Below are 15,171 nucleotides of genomic sequence, written 5' to 3'. Positions count from 1 at the left end.
GCACGCCGTCCACTTATATATGATATTATAGGATCGTGTGGCACGTCATCCACTTATATATGATATTATGGGATCGTGTGGCACGCCGTCCACTTATATATGATATTATGGGATCGTGTGGCATGCCGTCCACTTATATATGATATTATGGGATCGTGTGGCATGCCGTCCACTTATATATGATATTTTGGGATCGTGTGGCACGCCGTCCACTTATATATGATATTATGGGATCGTGTGGCACGTCATCCACTTATATATGATATTATGGGATCGTGTGGCACGCCATCCACTTATATATGATATTATGGGATCGTGTGGCACACCGTCCACTTATATATGATATTATAGGATCGTGTGGCACGCCGTCCACTTTATATGATATTATGGGATCGTGTGTCACGCCGTCCACTTATATATGATATTATGGGATCGTGTGGCACGCCGTCCACTTATATACGATATTATGGGATCGTGTGGCACACCGCCCACTTATATATGATATTATGGGATCATGTGGCACGTCGTCCACTATATATATAAATATATATATATCTTATGGAAAACGGAGTTTCTTCTGTTTATTTTCGATATTTCATTTTTATCTGTTACTCCCCGATAGCATGTCCCTCCCAGCTTTACTTTGTATTATCTTGTTATTGTTTTCTTGCACTTGTTATATATATCTGTACAGGTTAATTGTTGTAGGTCCTGTATAGCCTCGTCACTACTTCACCGGGGTTAGGCCAGACACTTACCAGCACATGGGGTCGGTTGTGCTGATACTGCACTCTGTGCATTTTTGTGCACAGATCAGGGAGCAGCTTTCGGACCGCAACAGTAGGACTTTTTGGGAGCTATCTTCAGTCCAGGGACTCTCGAGGTAGCCTAGCTGGCGTTCGCAGGCCGAAGTCCCTTTCCATGTTTTTCGTTTGTTTATCTTGTATCAGACAAACATGATGTATTTTCCTTTCAGACATTGTTTGTAGCATTCTGTAGTAGTCCGTGAGCTAGTGACACCAAACTTTGGGTAGCATTTTGGTTCAAACTTCCGGACTTTTGGTTTTCAGTTGTTTTAAATTTAAAGTCTGCCGCTTAGATTTTGTCTTGCTTATTATATTGTTGAAAGAAAGCAGGAAAGGTGTTTTAAACATTTGGCTTGCCTAGATCCGATAGTAGGCACTATCACGACACCCGATGGTGGAAAATCCGGGTCGTGACATATATATATACATACATACAACTAATTATAATAAGTTATATATACATTATAGTATTACAGTGAAGTGTTTGTGTATGCGTATGTGTGTGTCTATATATATGTATATATATATATATATATATATATATATATATATTGTGACAACCCGACCAGTCGTCTCATAAGTTACCGCCTCGTTTCCCCCATTTCTACTTCTTTATACTTCGTTATTCGTGTGTTTGTGATCGAGTTGATTAGTTTGCATTCGGGGTGAATTTGGTAAGAAATGAGACATTTAGTCTCTTTTAAGAAGGCTTAACTTGGAAAATGTCAATCGGATGTTGACTTATGAGTTAGAGAGCTTGGATGTGAGTTCTGATGGTTCAGTTACCTTTGGGAGGTGATTTGTGACTTAGGAGTGCGATCGGAATTAGTTTTGGAGGTCTGGTGTAGATTAGGCTTGAATTGGCGAAGTTAGTATTTTGGCGATTTCCGGTTGGTAGGTGAGATTTTGATTCGAGGGTCAGAATGGAATTAAGAGAGTTGTTATAGCTTCTTTATGTCATTTTTGATATGTGTGCAAAATTTTATGTCATTCAGACGTGATTTGGTTGGGATTTTGATCAAAAGCGTATTTCAGAAGATTTTAGAAAACTTAGGCTTGAATTCGATGAGTTTTGGGTAATTTGATGTTGTTTGAGGTGTTTTGATGATTGGAGCAAGTTTGAATGAGGTTTTAGGATGTGTTGGTGCTTTTGGTTGAGGTCCCGGGGGCCTCGGGTGAGTTTCGGATGGTCAATCGGACCATTTTTGGCTTTGAGAGTTGCAGAAATTGCTATTCAGCTGTTGCAGAAGAATTGGCCTTCGCAATCGCGAGGGCTGGTCGCGATCGCGTAGAAGGATTTTGGTGTGGCCTGAGATTGGCCTGAGATTTGCCTTCGCGTTCGCATTAAGGGCATCGCGTTCGCGGAAGGCTGGAAGCTGGTGCTTCGCGTTCGCGAGGGGTATGTCGCATTAGCATAGAAGGATTTGAGGAAGATCAGAATTAAGCCTTCGCGTTCGCAAGAAGGCACTCGCGATCGCGTAGAGTAAATTGGGGTCCAAGGCATTTTGTTCATCGCGTTTGCGAAGGTGTAGAAGTCAGAAGCATCGTGTTTGCGATTGGGTGACGCATTCGCGTAGGGCAAAAATTGGTCAACCTAAGTTTGTGCTTCACGAACGCGAGACGTTGACCGCGTACGCGAAGAAGGAAGGGTCAGACCTGGGCAGAATATTTTAAGTCGTCTTGTCCACGATTGTGGGTTTATTTTTACCCATAGCTGCTCGTTTTTGAAGATTTTTGAAGGAGATTAATGAGGGATTCAAGGGAAACCGATTGGAGGTAAGTTTTATGAACCAAAAACGTGATTCTATTGTGAAATTACCCTAGAAATTCATGGAACCTAAGCTAAAAATGGAAGAACTAGGGCTTGGGATTTTGAACTTTTGAATTGGGATTTTAAGGACCATTTGAGGTCGGATTTGAGAACTTTTGATATGTATGAACTCGTGGAAGGATAAAGAACCCGTTGATGTGAAAATTTCTGAGTTTCGAGAAGTGGGTCCGGGGCTCGGGTTTTGCTAATTTCGAGATTTTTGATATTTTTCGACTGTTTTCGCTTAGGTTACGTTCCTTTAGCATATTGTGACGTATTCGTTCTGATTTTGGTCAGATTCAACGCGCGTGGAGGCCGATTCGAGGGAAAAAGGCGTCGCGAGTTAGAGTTGTAGCCGGTTCGAGGTGAGTAATGATTGTAAATGATGTCCTGAGGGTTTGAAACCCCGGATTGCACATCGTAGTGCTATATTGAGGTGAGACACACGCTGGATGATGAGCGTGAGGTCTTTTACTACTGGGGATTGTGACTTGGTCCGTCCCGATTGATGATTTTACCGCGTATTTGACTAAGACATATTTGTTATCATCATAATTTGGGCTGATTGCCATATTTGGGCTTCGTGCCAACTATTTGAACCCTTCGGGGATTTTTATACTATTTCCTCACTACTTTGATTTATTATTTGAACTCAGTCCTGTTGATATTTAGTGTTTTACAAACTCATCCACTTTTACTCAGAATTGAAACTTATATGATATTTCTAAATGATGTTTTGGGCTGAGAACTACTCTTTTACTAATGCCCGAGGGGCTTGTGATGATTTTCGGACTGAGTGAGACCGATGGACATATGTGAGGATATGCTGAGTGATATAAGGCCGAGGGCCTGAGATACTTTATATGCTACGAGGTGGCTTGAGTGATGTGAGGCCGAGTGCCGAGTGATGTGAGGCCGAGTGTCGAGTAATGACGCCACGAGGTGGCTTGATATAGCGCTTGGGCCGTAAGGGGCCCCTCCGGATTCTGCACACCCACAGTGAGCACGGGTACCTATTATGATCTGAGAGTGAGACCGAGGGCCTGATACTGTTCTGAGTGATTGATACTGAGCCCGAGGGGATGATACTGTACTGAGAGTGAGCCCGAGGGGCTGATACTGTTCTAAGCGATTGATACTATGCCCGAGGGGCAGATTTCTACTTGACATTTACCTATTAAAACTTCCTGTTTTACTTGTTTTAAAAGGGATTTCATTTGATTTCTTTACTGATTTACTGCCTTAAGTGATTTTACTGCTTGATATGGAATTGCCTTGTGCCTTTACGTGTTTTCATACTTTCAGCCATTATTTATAATTATTACTCACTGAGTCGGAGTACTCACATTACTCCATGCATCATGTGTGCAGATTCAGGCATCGCAGAGTCCACTCCTGAGTGTTGATTCTCCCAATCCAGGCAGTAATTCGGAGACTACGAGGTAATTGTTGGCGTCCGCAGCCCCATGCCTCCCTTATCTTATTATTTTTCATGTTTTTAGAACTATTGTATCGGACTTAGTGTTCAGTATACTTGTATCCGGATTTCTTAGTTGCTCATGACTTATGACCCCCCAGTTTGGGCTGTGTCCGGATGGTTTCCACTGTTGTTATCTTTAAATTTTGCAATCTATGGATATTATATTATGTTTATTATAATTAACTGCTTAAAAAGGTATTCCATTTTGGTCTGGCTGGCCTTGTCTTCACGAGAGGCGCCATCACGACTGGGTTCGGGAATTGGGTCGTGACAAGTTAGTATCAGAGCCTAGGTTACTTAGGTCTCACGAGTCATGAGCAGGTTTAGTAGAGTCTTGCAGATCGGTACGGAGACGTCTGTATTTATCCTCGAGAGGCTGCGAAACCTTTAGGAAAAAAACTTCATATTCTTGAAATTCTTGTCGTGCGAACTTGTGGTCCGAGTACTAAACTCTTGTTATTTCATTCTCTTACAGATGGTGATGATGCGAACTACCGGACGAGGTGGACGACCACCAGTGCTGCCAGCAGAGACCACCAGAGGCCGTGGACGCGGTCATGGGCGTGGCAGAGGTAGAGCAGCGAGGGCAGCACCTGTAGATCCACTAGCTGCCCTAGCTCCGGATCAGGCTCCAGCTATGCTCCAACAGCCCTAGTTCAAGCACCAACTATGCCCATTGTGATTTCGGGTCTTCAGGATACCTTGGCACAGATCTTATCAGTTTGTACTGGCCTGGCTCAGGCAATCTCAGCCACCACAGCAGCAACTACTTCACAGGCCGGGGGAGGCAATCAGACCCCCACTGCTCGCATATCTGAGCAGGTAGTATAGGGACTACAGACACCGGGGGCACCTCCAGCCCAGCCGGTTGCACCAGCTCAGGAGTTTGTTGTGCCAGTCATGCTGGATGATGAGCAATATCGTCTTGATAGGTTTGGTAGACTCTAGCCTCCATCATTTAGTGGTGCTGAGGGCGAGGATGCCTAGGGTTTCCTAGATAAGTGTTAGCAGATGCTCCATATAGCAGGGATTCTTGAGACTAGTGGTGTGGCATTTACCACCTTTCAGTTTATTGGGGCTTCCTTCACATGGTGCGAGGCGTATGAGAGGCGTAGGTCGGTTAGAGCAGTGCCCCTTACTTAGTATGAGTTCTCCACTCTCTTCTTGGAGAAGTATATACCGCAGTCCCGCAGAGAGGAGTTGCGTAGACAGTTTGAGTGGTTGCGATAGGGGGATATGACTGTGTCACAGTATGAGTCAAGATTTTCTGAGTTGGCTCGTCATGCCTTCTGGATGGTTCCGACAGATCGTGAGAGGATCAGGAGGTTTGTTGATGGACTTAACTATCATCTCTGTATTTTTATGACCCGAGAGAGGGTGTTGGGTGCTACATTCAAGGAGGTGCGAGATTGAGACGGTTCGCCGTCAGAATCGAGAGGAGATGGTGGCCAAGAGGCTTTGAGGATTGGGCAGTTATAGTGGTGCTCCTTCGAGGGGCCAGTTTTAGCATGGTAGAGGTCGTTCTTTCAGGACTGCTCAGTCAGCCCGCCCAGAGTATCGTGGGGAATCTTCAGGTCGTGTTTATCATGGGTCACAGCAGGGTCAACCTTCACTCAGCGCCCTTCCAGCCCGGAGTTCATCTTGTGCCCCATCAGCTCAGGGTTCTTTTATGCCGAGTGCATCAGCTGGTCACTCCGGTGCAAGGGGTCCCCTTCAGTCCCCTTCTCCAGCCCCTGGGAGTTCTTTTGAGTGTGGAGAGTTTGGACATGTGTGGAGATAGTGTCCTCGTCGTGTTTCTAGCTCATCTTAGCAGAGGGGTCAGCTCTCGACTTCTGCTCTAGTTACTTCACCACCCGCTCAGCTAGCTAGGGGTAGAGGTCAGGCAGCTAGGGGTCGTCCCAGAGAGGGAGGTCGATCACGGGGCGGTCAGGCCCGTTTCTATGCACTTCCAGGCATGCCAGATGCCATGGCTTCAGATGTTGTCATTACAGGTATTGTTTCAGTCTGCCACAGAGATGCCTTTGTATTATTTGATCCCGGTTCCACCTTTTCTTATGTGTCATCATACTTTGCTCATTATTTGGGTACGCCCCATGAGTTTCTTGCTTTACTTGTTCATGTGTCTACCCTGGTGGGCGATAATGTTGTTGTAGACCATGTGTACCGGTCATGTGTGGTGACTATTGGGGGTTTGGAGACCCGAGTGGATTTATTGCTATTGAGCATGGTGGATTTTGATGTCATTTTGGGCATGGATTGGTTATCTCCGTGTTGTGCTATTCTAGACTGTCATGCTAAGACAGTCACTTTGGCTATGCCGGGTATGCCGCGGATCGAGTGGCATGGTGTGACTGATTATATTCCTAGTAGAGTGATCTCTTTCTTGAAAGTCGAGCGTATGGTTGGGAAGAGGTTCCTTTCATATCTAGCGTTTGTGAGGGATGTTGGAGCTGAGACTCCTAGTATTGATTCTGTCCCAGTTGTGATGGATTTTCCCGATGTGTTTCCTGTTGACCTGCTGGGCATGCCACCAGACAGGGATATTGATTTTGGTATTGACCTGGTGTCGGGCACTCAGCCCATTTCTATTCCACCATATAGTATGGCACTAGCAGAGTTGAAGGAATTGAAAGAACAACTTCAGGAACTCTTAGATAAGGGGTTCATTCGGCCTAGTGTGTCACCTTGGGGTGCACCGGTTTTGTTTGTGAAGAAGAAGGATGGAACGATGAGAATGTGCATTGATTATAGGCAATTGAACAAAGTAACAATTAAGAACAAGTATCATTTGCCTCGCATTGATGATTTATTTGATCAGCTTTAGAGAGCGAGAGCGTTCTCCAAGATTGATCTTCGTTCGGGTTATCACCAGTTGAAGATCAGGGATTCAGATATTCTTAAGACCGTTTTCAGGACCAGATGTGGTCATTATGAGTTCTTTGTGATGTCTTTCGGGCTAACCAATTCCCCAGCAGCGTTCATACATTTGATGAACAGCGTGTTCCGGCCTTATCTTGATTCGTTCGTTATAGTCTTCATTGATTATATTCTGGTGTACTCTCGTAGCTAGGAGGAGCACGCGGAGCATTTGAGGTTGAGAGAGGAGAAGCTTTATGCAAAATTCTCCAAGTGTGAGTTTTGGCTCAGTTCAGTGGCTTTCTTAGGGCACGTAGTGTCCAACGAGGGTATTCAGGTTGATCCAAAGAAGATAAATGCGGTTCAGAGTTGGTCCAGACCGTCCTCAGCCAAAGAGATTCGTAGCTTTCTTGGGTTGGCAGGCTATTACCGTCGGTTTGTTCATGGATTCTCATCTATCGCATCGCCCTTGACCAAGTTGACTCAGAAGGGTGCTCTATTTTTATTTTCGGACGAGTGTGAGGAGAGCTTTCAGAAGCTCAAGATAGCATTGACCATAGCTCTAGTGTTGGTTTTGCCATCAACTTCAGGTTCATATACTGTGTATTGTGATGATTCGAAAGTTGTGATTGGTTGTGTATTGATGCAGGAGGGTAGAGTTATTGCTTATGCTTCTCGTCAATTGAAGCCCTATGAGAAGAACTACCATGTTCATGATTTGGAGTTGGCTACCATAGTTCATGCATTGAAGATTTGGAGGCACTACTTGTATGTCGTATCTGGTGAGGTATTCACTAATCATCGCAGTCTTTAGCATTTGTTCAAGCAGAAAGATCTTAATTTGAGGCAACGGAGATGGTTAGAGTTGCTTAAGGATTATGATATCACTATATTGTACCATCCGGGAAAGGCCAATGTGGTGGCCGATGCTTTGAGCCGAAAGGCAGTAAGTATGGGGAGTTTGGCATATATTTCAGTTGGGGAGAGACCTCTTGCAGTTGATGTTCAGGCCTTGGGCAATCGGTTCGTGAGGTTTAATATTTCGGAGCCCAGTCGGTTGTTGGCATGTGTGGTTTCTCGATCTTCCTTATATGATCGTATCAGAGAGCGCCACTATGATGATCCGCATTTGTTTGTCCTTAAGGACAGAGTTTAGCATGATGATGCAAGAGATGTGACCATCGGTGATGATGGTGTATTGAGGATGTAGGGCCAGATTTGCGTGCCCAATGTAGATGGGCTTAGAGAGTTGATTCTGGAAGAATAGCTCGCGGTATTCCATTCATTCGGGTGCAGCAAAGATGTACCAGGATTTGAGGCAACACTATTGGTGGAGAAGGATGAAGAAAGATATTGTGGAATTTGTAGCTCGGTGTCTCAACTATCAGTAGGTAAAATATAAGCATCAGAGACCGGGTGGCTTACTTCAGCAGATGGTTATTCCCGAGTGGAAGTGGGAGAGGATTACTATGGACTTTGTTGTTGGACTCCCACGGACTTTGAAGAAGTTTGATGCTATTTGGGTGATTGTGGATCGGCTGACCAAATTCGCACACTTCATTCCTGTGTGTACTACCTATTCTTCAGAGCGGTTGGCAAGGATTTATATTCGGAAGATTGTTCGGTTGCACGGTGTTCCGGTTTCCATCATCTCAGATAGAGGTACTCAGTTTACTTCGAGTTTTGGAGAGCCGTGCATAGAGAGTTGGGTACTCAGGTAGAGTTGAGCACAGCTTTTCATTCTCAGACGGACGGGCAGTCTGAGCGTACTATTCTGACATTGGAGGACATGTTGTGTGCCTATGTTATTGATTTTAGAGGATCATGGGATGAGTTTCTACCGCTTGCAGAGTTTGCATACAACAACAGCTACCAGTCGAGTATTCAGATGGCTCCGTATGAGGCTTTGTATGGGAGGCGGTGTAGATCTCTAGTTGGTTGGTTCGAGCCCGACGAGGCTAGGCTATTGGGGACAGATTTGGTTCAGGATGCCTTAGAGAAGGTGAAGGTGATTCAGGAGAGGCTTCGTACAGCACAATCGCGTCAGAAGAGTTATGCGGACTGGAAGATTCGAGATGTGTCCTATATGGTTGGTGAGAAGGTCTTGCTGAAGGTTTCGCCCATGAAGGGTGTTATGAGACTTGGAAAGAAAGGGAAGTTGAGTCCGTGGTTTATTGGGCCTTTTGAGGTGCTTCGGAGGATTGGGGATGTGGCTTATGAGCTTGCTTTGCCACCCAGCTTGTCGAGTGTGCATCCGGTATTTCATGTTTCTATGCTCCAGAAGTATATTGGGGATCCGTCTCATGTTTTGGACTTCAGTACGGTTCAGTTGGATGATTATTTGACCTTTGATGTGGAGCTAGTAGCTATTTTGGGTCGTCAGGTTCGGAAGTTGAGGTCGAAGGATATAGCTTCAGTGAAAGTGCAGTGGAGAGGTCGACCTGTGGAGGAGGCTACCTGGGAGACCGAGCGGGAGATACGGAGTAGATATCCTCACCTATTTGAGGCTTCAGGTATATTTCTTGACTCGTTCGAGGACGAGCATTTGTTTAAGTTGGGGAGGATGTGACGACCTGGCCAGTCGTCTCATGAGTTACCGCTCTGTTTCCCCCAATTTTTGCTTCTTTATGCTTTGTTCGTGTGTTATGTGATCGAGTTGATTAGTTTACGTTCGGGGTGGATTTGGTAAGAAATGACACACTTAGTTTCCTTTAAGAAGGCTTAACTTGGAAAAAGTCAACCAGATGTTGACTTATGAGTTAGAGAGCTCGGATGTGAGTTCTAATGGTTCAGTTAGCTTCGGAAGGTGATTTGTGACTTATGAATGCGATCGGAATTAGTTTTGAAGGTCCGGTGTAGAATTAGGCTTGAATTGGTGAAGTTAGTATTTTGGCGATTTTCGGTTGGTAGGTGAGATTTTGATCCGAGAGTAGGAATGGAATTCCGAGAGTTGTTGTAGCTTAGTTATGTCATTTGTGATGTGTGTGCAAAATTTCATGTCATTCGGACGTGATTTGGTAGGGTTTTTTATCAAAAGCGTATTTCGGAAGATTTTAGAAAACTTAGGCTTGAATTCGTTTGGGTAATTTGATGTTGTTTGAGGTGTTTTGATGATTGGAGCAAGTTTGAATGAGGTTTTAGGATGTGTTGGTGCTTTTGGTTGAGGTCCCGGGGGCCTCGTGTGAGTTTCGGATGGTCAATCGGACCATTTTTGGCTTTGAGAGTTGCAGAAATTGTTGTTCAGCTGTTGCAGAAGAATTGGCTTTCGCGATCGCGAGGGGCTGGTCGCAATCGCGTAGAAGGATTTTGGTGTGGCCTGAGAATGGCCTTCGCGTTCGCATTAAGGGCATCGCGTTCGCGGAAGGCTGGAAGCTGGTGCTTCGCGTTCGCGAGTGATATGTCGCGTTCGCATAGAAGGATTTGAGGAAGATCAAAATTAAGCCTTCACGTTCGCGAGAAGGCACTCGCGATTGCGTAGAGCAAATTGGGGTCCAAGGCATTTTGTTCATCGCGTTCGCCTAAGGTCGTCGCGTTCGCGAAGGTGTAGAAGGCAGAAGCATCGCGTTCGCGATTGGGTGACGCATTCGCGTAAGGAAAAAATTGGTCAACGTAAGTTTGTGCTTCGCGAACGCGAGACGTTGACCGCGTACGCGAAGAAGGAAGGGTCAGACCTGGGCAGAATGTTTTAAGTCGTCTTGTCCGCGATTGTGGGTCTATTTTCACCCATAGCTGCTCATTTTTGAAGATTTTTGAAGGAGATTAACGAGGGATTCAAGGGAAATCGATTGGAGGTAAGTTTTATGAACCAAAAACGTGATTCTATTGTGAAATTAACCTAGAAATTCATGGAACCTAAGCTAAAAATGGAAGAACTAGGGCTTGGGATTTTGAACTTTTGAATTGGGATTTGAAGGACCATTTGAGGTCGGATTTGAGAACTTTTCATATGTATGAACTCGTGGAAGGATAAGGAACCCGTTGATGTGAAAATTTCTGAGTTTCGAAAAGTGGGCCCGGGACTCGGGTTTTGCTAATTTTGAGATTTTTGATATTTTTCGACTGTTTTCGCTTGGGTTATGTTCCCTTAGCATATTGTGACATATTTGTTCTGGTTTTGGTCAGATTCGACGCGCGTGGAGGCCGATTCGAGGGGAAAAGGTATCGCGAGCTAAAGTTGTAGCCGGTTCGAGGTGAGTAATGATTGTAAATGATGTCCTGAAGGTTTGAAACCCCGGATTGCACATCGTAGTGCTATATTGAGGTGAGACATGCGCTGGATGATGAGCGTGGGGTCTTTTATTATTAGGGATTGTGACTTGGTCCGTCCCGATTGATGATTTTACTGCTTATTTGACTGAGACTTATTTGTTATCATCATGATTTGGGCTGATTGTCATATTTGGGCTTCGTGCCAACTATTTGAACCCTTCGGAGATTTTTATCACTATTTCCTCACTGTTTTGACTTATTATTTGAACTCAGTCCTGTTGATATCTACTGTTTTACAAACTCAACCACTTTTACTCAGATTTGAAACTTACATGATATTTCTAAATGATGTTTTAGGCTGAGAACTACTGTTTTACTAATGCCCGAGGGGCTTGTGATGATTTTCGAACTGAGTGAGGCCGAGGGCCATATGTGAGGATATGCTGAGTGATATGAGGCCGAGGGCCTGAGATACTTTATATGCCACGAGGTGTCTTGAGTGATGTGAGGCCGAGTGCCGAGTGATGTGAGGCCGAGTGCCGAGTGATGATGCCACGAGGTGGCTTGATATAGCGCTTGGGCCGTAAGGGGCCCCTCCGGAGTCTGCACGCCCACAGTGAGCGCGGGTACCCATTATGATATAAGAGTGAGCCCGAGGGGCTGATACTATTCTGAGTGGTTGATACTGAGCCCGAAGGGCTGATACTATTCTGAGCGATTGATACTGTGCCCAAAGGGCGGATTTCTACTTGACATTTACCTGTTAAAACTTCCTGTTTTACTTGTTTTAAAAGGGATTTCATTTGATTTCTTCACTGATTTACTGCCTTAAGTGATTTTACTGCTTGATATGGAATTTTCTTGTGCCTTTACGTGTTTTCATACTTTCAACCATTATTTATAATTATTACTCACTGAGTCGGAGTACTCACATTACTCCCTGCACCATGGGTGCAGATTCAGGCATCGCAGAGTCTGCTCCTGAGTGCTGATTCTCCCAGTCCAGGCAGTGATTCGGAGACTACGAGGTAATTGTTGGCGTCTGCAGCCCCGTGCCTCCCTTATCTTATCATTTTTCATGTTTTTAGAACTATTGTATCGGACTTAGTGTTCAGTAGACTTGTATCCGGATTTCTTAGTTTCTCATGACTTGTGACACCCCAGTTTGGGTTGTGTCGGGATGGTTTCTACTGTTGTTATCGTTAAATTTTGCAATCTATGGATATTATATTATGTTTATTACTGTTTATGATAATTAACTGCTTAAAAAGGTGTTCCGTTTTGGTCTGGCTGGCCTTATCTTCACGAGAGGCGCCATTATGACCGGGTTCGGGAATTGGGTCGTGACATATCTATATATACTTTAATAGTCGTATATATATATATATACACGTTATATATATATAACGATATATATATATATATATATATAAAGAACAGGAAGCGCTCGGAACACAGGACCGGGTTCTTTTAGGTATTGGTACACTTGTAAATTGATTTATCGACTTATAACCTAGTGATGAATGAATGTAATTCATTAAATCTGTTATAATACAAATAATTAATATAGTAGCATATACTATAACATTCTCTATATGTAGTTAAAGTAGCACAAAGTGTGTGTTATATATATACACAAACTAACATATACTATAACAAGTTATATATACGTTATAGTATTACAGTGAAGTGTCTTTGTGTGTGTGTCTATATATATATATATATATATATATATATATATATATATATATATATATATATATATATATATACAATTCATAGAATAATATTATATTGGTTTATCGTTTCATTAATTATTCGTACGTAGTAATGTATAAGATTGATCATCAATTACAATACAGTTTATGCGTGTGTATGAAACTACTCATATACTTAAATATAACTTAAAAAATTCCTTTATATACATGCTATTATAATCTATTAAAAATAATTATCTAGTTAATATAATTTTTTTTTAAAATTATGCTTATAGTTTTTAATTATTTATAATAATTGTAGTTAAATAAAATAAATATTTATAGCTAATATGATTTTTTTATAGCTTATAATATTTAAAAACCAAAATAGAAAAAAAAGTTATTTAATTTTTTTTTTTTAGAAATAGCGACCAACGTTGGTCGATATTTTGGTTAAACAGTCAAAACTTAATTAGCTACCAAAAATAGAGACCAACGTTGGCCGCTTTCTGTAAACCCAGACTCAAAAATGGGTTTTCCCCTCCCATTCTCTTATTTTCTAAAACAAAATTTCCCCAACTCTCTCTCAACACATTCCCCCCCCCCCTTCTCTATTTCCCTCACACAAATCAATCCCTCCACTCGCACCACCACTCTGACCGCCTGAGCCACCGCCGGAGCCGCCACTGCCGCTGCCCCTTTCTCTCCTTCTCCACCTAAAAAAACCTAGGTTTGAATTATAACCTTGAATCTTTTGTTATTTCTAGTTTTTGTTTCAATTATTTTAATATTGTTTAAGGATATGAATTAGTGTTTAAATTCTTTGAACATTGTATTTTATTGAGGATTAGGGTTTAGGTTTTGTTTTAGTTAGCTTTGTTAATTAATTTTATTAACTAATTAGTTTAATTAGTGTTGAATTTAGTTTAGTTAGATTTGAATTATAATTTGTATTGTCTTGATAGTTTAGTTAGAATCTAGGGTTTAGGATTGAACTTTTGTGGATATGAATTGAATTTTAGGATATGAATTGAACCTTTAGGATATGAATTGAAATTTTTGTGTAGGATATGAATTTGAATTGAACTTTTAGGATATGAATTGAGCCTTTAGGATATGAATTGAATCTTTAGGATATGAATTAAGCCTTTAGGATATGAATTGAACCTTTAAGATATGAATTGGACTTTTAGTTTATGTATTGGAATTTTAGTTTATAAATTAAAACTTTAGGATATGAATTGAACTTTTGTGGATATGAATTAAAATTTAGGATATGAATTGAAATTTTTGTGTATGAATTGAACTTTTACGATATGAATTGAGAAGGATAAGGTTTTTACTTTTCATTAAGTATTTTGATTTACTTTTATATAAATTTTGAAATACTAATTCAATGTAATTTTTCTTATAGGGTCGCTTCACAGCTGACGTGGAGGAATTCATATGCAGTTCCACCTAATGAGTCGGGCGAGGCAATCCAACTTTCGGACGAGGATGCTGAAAGAACACTCCTTGAGTACTTTATATACTTTGAACTAGACAATAGAACCAGCTTTCGAATGGGCTTGTAATAAGCATTACCTTAGTTTTGTTAGCTTAATGTGTTAGTTCTATTGAACTTTATACTTTGTTGGTTTTAATGTTATTGTTAATGTTGTTGTTGTGTTGTTGTTGTTGTTGTTCTTGTTGTTGTTGTTGTTGTTGTTGTTGTTGTTGTTGTTGTTGTTGTTGTTGTTGTGTTATTATTGTGTTGTTGTTGTGTTGTTGTTGTTGTTGTTGTTGTTGTTGTTGTTGTGTTGTTGTTGGTTTTGCTGTTGTTGTTTGGTCGCTTTTCTATTTAAAAAAAATATTTTCTGGACAATAGCGATCAAGGTTGGTCGCTAATTAACCCAGATTTCATAAAAAGCGGCCAATTTTGGTCGCTATTCTATTAAAAAAAATAATTTCTGAAAATAGCGACCAATTTTGGTCGCTTATGTTTAAAAATAATTAAATTCTTGCCATTAGCGACCAATTTTGGTCGCTTATATTTAAAAAAAAATATAAAAAAAAGCGACCAACTTTGGTCGCTATTTTTCAGATTTTAAAATATAATATTTGGTTTACAGACCAAAGTTAGTCGCTATATTTTGATTAACAATAAATTAAAAAAATGTAATTTAAATATAGAGACCAACTTTAGTCGCTAAATTTATATTATTAAAATATTAAAGCGACCAAAGTTGGTCGGTATATTGTTTACCCGGAATATTTGGTCCTTTTACCTTAGAGACCAAAGTTGGTCGCAAAGTTAGTCGCTATATTTTGATT

The sequence above is a fragment of the Nicotiana sylvestris genome, chromosome 11 (genome assembly GCF_000393655.2).
Source record: "Nicotiana sylvestris chromosome 11, ASM39365v2, whole genome shotgun sequence".
Classification (NCBI taxonomy): domain Eukaryota; kingdom Viridiplantae; phylum Streptophyta; class Magnoliopsida; order Solanales; family Solanaceae; genus Nicotiana; species Nicotiana sylvestris.
This window is presented reverse-complemented; position numbering follows the sequence as displayed.